Below are 6,478 nucleotides of genomic sequence, written 5' to 3' on the forward strand. Positions count from 1 at the left end.
AGGGGCTCCTGGGTGGCTCAGATGATTAAGCATCTGACTCTTGGTTTCAGCTCAAGTCACGATCTCATGGTTCTTGAGTCCAAGCCCTGCATCGGGCTCTGAATTGACAGCACGGAACCTGCTTAGGATTTTGTCTCTCTCTCTCTCTGCCCTTCCTCTGCTTGCTCTCTCTCTCTCTCTCTCTCTCTCTCAAAAATAAATAAATAAACCTTAGAACAAACAAAAAAGCCCTCCCTAATTTCTTCCTGAAACCTAATAAAAGCCGATCTTCCCTTTTTGTCTCTTTGGATTTGCCTGTGGTTTGCAATAGTTTGCTTGTCCCAGATTGCAATTCCTCTGCTATTCCCCAATAAACTCATTTTGCTAGTAAAATAACTGGCTATTGTATTTTTAAGGTTGATACAGGCTTTCCTTGGATGGTAACAAGGCATCTACAGACATTGGCTGGGTTTCCATGCCCTCATTCCCCAGTGTTGGTCACAGACAATGCAGGATACCCCAACGCTGACTGAACTCTCCTAATTGGCCACCAGGTATGGTCCTCACACCCAAAGACCCACAAATCTTTGGCAAGGCTAAATCCCATCAAACTCATTCCTACTCCCAAGAAGCCAGGACACTTTCACCTAATCTCTCAGCAAGTCAAAGTCAATATTTTATTTTATTTTTTTCCTTTCCAACTGGTTGTGATGACAAAATCTGTATCTTGCCACCTTCTGGGCCTTCTGGGATGTTCCCTATTGATTCTCAAGAGCATTTCCTCTCACAGCAATATCAAGGTCTTATAGACATTTACTGATTCTCTTTCACACATTCCTGGTACAACAATCACAACTCCACTCCCGGCAAAGTAGAAATGTCCTTGGTCACAGGAAGGGACCCATACAAACAAGTACTGAAGAAAAAAGCACAATGATTAATAGATAACATTTCAAAAGATTATGTCCCTGTGTATGGAAGTTCTCAGCCTTATTACCCACCCTGAAAATGGAGATAATATCAGCCTTCTCTGCTTCATGAGATCACTGTGACAGTCACAAGAAATAATAGTTGAAAATATGTAAATGGAGTCTCATCGTAGGCAGGGATTTGGTTCCTAAAGAACACAATAAAAACCCTATTTTTTTTTAATTACCCTTGAAAATTTCTTCACTTGTCAATAAAGGATAGCATACAAGTTTTGTGCCTAAAACTCTGTGCCATCATTCTTAGGCACACTAAATGTTGAGAACCACTGAGCTAGATGGAAAAAGAAAACAAAAGGAAAATCTATATGCAGATTTTCAGACATTCAACCCATGTTGTATTTAAGAAAACTATCAAGCCACAGACAATGACCAAGAAAAGGATGAAAATCTTACATGCTCTTTTTTGCCTATCCGGCTTAGTCCAACTGGGTTAATATTAAGCCACTATAATATCAATAGACTGGCAGAGGAGGGAGATTTGTAAAGATTTCAAAAACAAATAAAGAAACAGTACTGCAGTCCATTGCTTTCTAGCATGGCCACAAATATCAGAGAGACACCTCCACAAAGCCTTAACACAGTGTGACAAAGGAGTCAGCTCACAGTGTAGCATTATGACATAACGCCCAGTGACTGGGCTTACACCAAGCTCATAAGCCAATAAATATCAATGCTCCTCTCTGAAAGAGCCCAAACCAAGGGTCTGCCATCAACAGGCAAGCCGGTCCTCTCATCCTGAGCTACACCTCTCACTATGTGAAGACATTGGCCCCAGCCGTTTAACAACTTCTTGCTCTTAGGATCTAATTTTCTTTAAGACTCAGACACCAATAACTCACTTCTCACTTCTCAACTCAGTGCCAGGCCAATGGTGACAGCCCATAGGAGCTCCTAGCAGTGTGGACACAGCTGGCAGGCATTTTCCTCTAATCACAACCACCTGACACAGAAGACTTATGGAGTTTTCTAGTGCCTTTTATCTGGAATACTTTAGATGAGTGTAGGAGAGCTGAAAGTTAAAACCTTCTTAGAAATTCCACTTTAAAGCACTGGCCAGACCTTTTAGAACTGGAGTTAACTCTTTTCATATCAGTGGGAAAATAGGATGATACATGCCCTACATTTAGCAATCACTGCCGCTCTGCCATGACATGTAAACAAAGATCCATCGTTCCGAAACCAGTGTGCTCGCTTTACCTTAAGGTAAAAACCTGTTCACTGTGGATCTAATGGCCATTAGTAATATGGTTCTTCCAGATCTCATAGCTCTGAATTTTATCTTAACCAGTATGGGAAGGATGTAAGCTCTGAAGATCAAGAAATACTACCTACACATACCAAAACATAAATGGCTAAGAGTTTAGAGACATGGGGCAAGGAAGGTGGATGTTGCTTCAAGTCACACAAAGAGGTAAAGAAATAAAGAGGTAAGGAAACCTTTGTGATACTAGAACTGTTCTGTGTCTTGATTTGAGTAGAGGCTACCCAACTCTATGTGTGTGATAAAATCACATAGAGCTTTATATACACGCAACTGAATGTATGTAAAACTAGTGAAATCTGTGTTTTGAATTGTTTTTTGAATTGGCCTATTGTCAGTTTTCTAGTCTTGATATTGTCTATAGTATGCGGGACATTACCACGAGGGTAACTGGATGAAGGATGCAGGGAAACTACATTCTAACCCCTAGAGGTCTTTATTTTTGCTAATTAGTAGGCATGGTTTACCATATTCAAATTAATTGCTACAATATCAGAAACTATATGAATAGCCATTTAATTTCATTAGCAGAAATGCTTAAGACTTATCGCACTTTCTGCCCAAAGGTATAGCAAATAATAAATCTGGTAGATGTAAAAGCTTTAAACTTCATGCCTGAGTGACTTTTAGTCCGGTAATGTCCGACACCGGTTATTCTCCAAGAGTGGTTTCTGAGCTATCAGTATTAGGAATCTTGTTAGCAATGCAAATTATCTGTCCCTCCTCAGGCCTACTCCTGAAGGACAGAGGAAGGGCAGGAATCTGTGTTTTAACAACAAAGTCTCCAGATTATTTTGATGCACATGAAGGTTTGAGAACCACCACTGTGCACTTTCCATTGCTATAAGACATCTGGCAAACGTTCATATTGAAAAAGAGAAACCAAACAAACACGCAACACTAACTTCTGGCGTAGGTTACATTTTAACATCTGGCCCTCTCTGTCTCTATTGCGCCTCCCTCTGCAATCTTGAATTCCTGATCCTCCCTGAAGACCGAATCCCATAGGGCCAGTTCATAGAATTCCAACTTTCTCATTCTAGAATAATTCCTAGGGGCTCCATGAAAAAATTGAAGGTAGACTACGTCTGATTCCCTGGCATCTGATTTCATTCAGTTAATGTTCGAAAACCAGCGTCTTGATGATGGGAAGTGTTCTTCACATCCTTACATTATAACCTTCCCAATAAATATTCATTGATTATACGTTTCATGCATCCCTGTTTGACTCTAGAATTTCTAAAGAAACTGTTCATTGTCAAGACTAATGGTGTATTCTGGCATGGGTAATTCACCTCAAATAATCTCAATGTTATTTCTGCTGAAACCAGACTCTAGCACGGCTGCTTTGTTTTGTGTTGTTTTTAATGATTATTTGCTTATTTGAGAGACAGCCGATTTTCTTCTTAATTGTATTCTTCTTGGGCTCATATCAGCATGGGTTCACAGGGCCAGGAATGGGTATCGTTAGCCTACAACATTCTGAGTGACATTAACAAGAAAAGACAGCACTAAAATTGGCTACAATTGATCCCAAAAATATATTTCCGTATGTTCATTTTAGCCAGTGTCCCACAGCAGGGAAGTCACCCGGTCATTTGCTTCGACCCACCCCCGTGTTGATAACAGATGTGTAATTGTCCCAGATGCTCTAATGTTAATGACTTAAAATCACATGTACTTAGACTGGTAAAATGTAAGCCTTTAAAATGTAGGGCTTTGAGAGAAGAAATTGAAAAAGAATGGCCGTGGGCCCAAACTCATCCCTGTAGTTACTCAAAGAGCTATACTGTCTTTCCAATGTAATCTCAAGATATCTCAACAGAACTAGAAAAGTAACTCATAGTTACAAAATTCAGATCTTAGAACTATGCATTGAGAAACACTTGAAATTATAGTAGATATCTGTCTGTAGGGTAAAATAAACCACCACCACTTGGAAGGCAAAAATTAGGGTAAAATGGTGATGAATGGGAACAAGAATTTCATTCTCCAACATGGTGATAGGCTTCAGGTAAATGATACCTGAGCTTAATCGATTTAAGAATTTATTTTCATTTTTTATTACAAAATCAATATTTGCCCTTTGAGAAAAAAATTAAATTAAGAAAACCAGAAAATAAAATTAAGCCAAAAGAAAGAAAGAAAGAAATACGAACCCCCCCATAAAATCCCCCCCAAAAGGAAAGTAAGAATGTTCCTGCTCCGTCTTTCACAGGTTACATGCCCTCTGTGAGAAAATGTTAGACCATGAGGGAGGGCAGGCTGCATAGCAATTTAGACAGAGAGATGCAGTTCTTGTTATAATAAAATTCCTTTGCCACAAAGCATCACAGCAAAACAAATACAGGAACTCAAATAGAACAATAAAAATAATATGAGGTCATTGAGTCCTGTTATTTATAACAGCAGAAATTTGTGTTTGTTATGAGAAAAGCAGTCATGGGCACAGAAGGAAGGGTGCTCGGGGCATGCGTGTTCCTTCGTCCATTCCAAAAATATGTACTACATGCCTTTGAAGTGCTGGGGATATAACAGTAACCAAGATATAAACTCCCTGCTCTCAGAGATATTACAAGCTAATAGGAGAGCCCAGAGGTAGATTTACCCTGGAACTAAGGAAGCAAACTTTAGGGCTTTGGGTCTTTGCGAGAGACCTTGTACCTCATCGTGCACTCATGAGTTTGAGTTATTTTTGCAAGGGTCAGTAAAATTGTGTCATCTGCAGACCCCCACAAAATCTGGACTCAGCCTGGATTAGATAGATAATAAGCAAGTGAAAATAGAAGATAATTTCAAGCACTGACAAGTGCTGTGCAAGAAATAGAAGTTGATTTGATAGAGAGTGAGAGCACTATTTTAATATGGGGGATCAGAGGAGGATTTGAACTAAGACCTAAATGAAAATGCTTTAGAGGGATCTGAATGAAAAGTTTTTAAACACTACTTCAGATTGAGTTTATTGACATATCTAACATGCATTAGATAAAATTGACTCTTGCAGCACAGTGATATTAAATTTAGAGAGATTAATTGTAACTTTGCAAAAGTTTGGCCTTAATCATATTTTGTCTTCCACAGGTACGTTCCGTAGAATTCACGAGAACCGATCATGTTTATGACTTCCAGATTTTGTAATAAATGTATTAGTATTTGTTCGAGTTATTTTTTTTTAATTTTTTAAATGTTTTTATTTATTTTTGAAGGAGAGAGAGACAGAGCGTGAGCGGGGGAGGAGCAGAGAGAAAGGGAGACATAGAATTTGAAGCAGGCTCCAGGCTCTAAGCTGTCAGCACAGAGCCCGAGGCGGGGCTCGAACTCACGAACCGTGAGATCATGACCTGAGCCGAAGTTGGACGCTTAACCGACTGAGCCACCCAGGCGCCCTCTGTTCTAGTTATTTTTATTATGATATTTCGTGGCTCTTCTCCACGAAACATTTGAAAGTGTTTTCAAAAGCAATAAATAAAATATATATTGTATATATTATATTCTAGCAAGTCTAGGGAACTAAATCATTCTGAATTAAAATATAATGTGTGCATTTGTATGTGTGTCTACTTCTGGATTTATAAGTGTCTTCATTATTCATTATTGTCTACATGGGGAAAATAAATAAACAAAAAATGTATCGAAAGTGAAGAGTAGAATTAATATCCATAAAGTCTTTAAATGACTTTTGTGTCTTGTGCTGTAAATGCAGTAATCAAGAAATAGGAAATAGGTTCTAGACACTGTTTTTCAGCTCTAATAGCAATATAAAAATATTAGCTGTGGTATTTCATTTTCATACTCATCAAGTAGTATTCTTTATATCTTTTCATTTTAAGAATTAGAGTTATGTTACTATAAGCTCTATGTTAGTGGTCTTTTTTCACGATGTTTTCTCCAGCGTAAAATGCTTACAGTACAACAGCTATACTTCTGAGTTCTGAGTTCAAAAGTAAATACTATTAAGATATTTCTTACCTAATGCTAACTTTCAAATCAGCCCATTTCAAGATCGGCTCCGTGGAGAACATTTTTATGTTGCTATAATTTATTATTCAAAAACTAGCTTCCATCAGACTCACACCTAACTCCAAAATGACAATTCCATTATAATAATGAGTAGCATATCGATGTTGCAATGAATATGTCCAGAGTTGAAAAAGGAGAAAAATTTAAAATAAAAAGAGAAAGAGAAAGAATCACAGGAAGAAAGGAGAGGAAAGGGATTAATAGAGAGATGGAACTTCACAGGAAAGGA

General features: G+C 38.3%; 1 long non-coding RNA gene across 1 annotated transcript; it reads left to right on the top strand.

The window, feature by feature from the left end:
• The first annotated feature begins 1,640 nt into the window (after nucleotides 1-1,640).
• LOC125934699 (uncharacterized) lies at nucleotides 1,641-5,424 on the top strand. The gene is made up of 3 exons (XR_007461495.1): nucleotides 1,641-2,171; nucleotides 2,257-2,395; nucleotides 5,311-5,424. It is a non-coding gene; the product is annotated as an uncharacterized LOC125934699 (long non-coding RNA).
• The last annotated feature ends 1,054 nt before the right edge of the window (nucleotides 5,425-6,478 follow it).

This window comes from Panthera uncia, assembly GCF_023721935.1.
Source record: "Panthera uncia isolate 11264 chromosome A1 unlocalized genomic scaffold, Puncia_PCG_1.0 HiC_scaffold_17, whole genome shotgun sequence".
Classification (NCBI taxonomy): domain Eukaryota; kingdom Metazoa; phylum Chordata; class Mammalia; order Carnivora; family Felidae; genus Panthera; species Panthera uncia.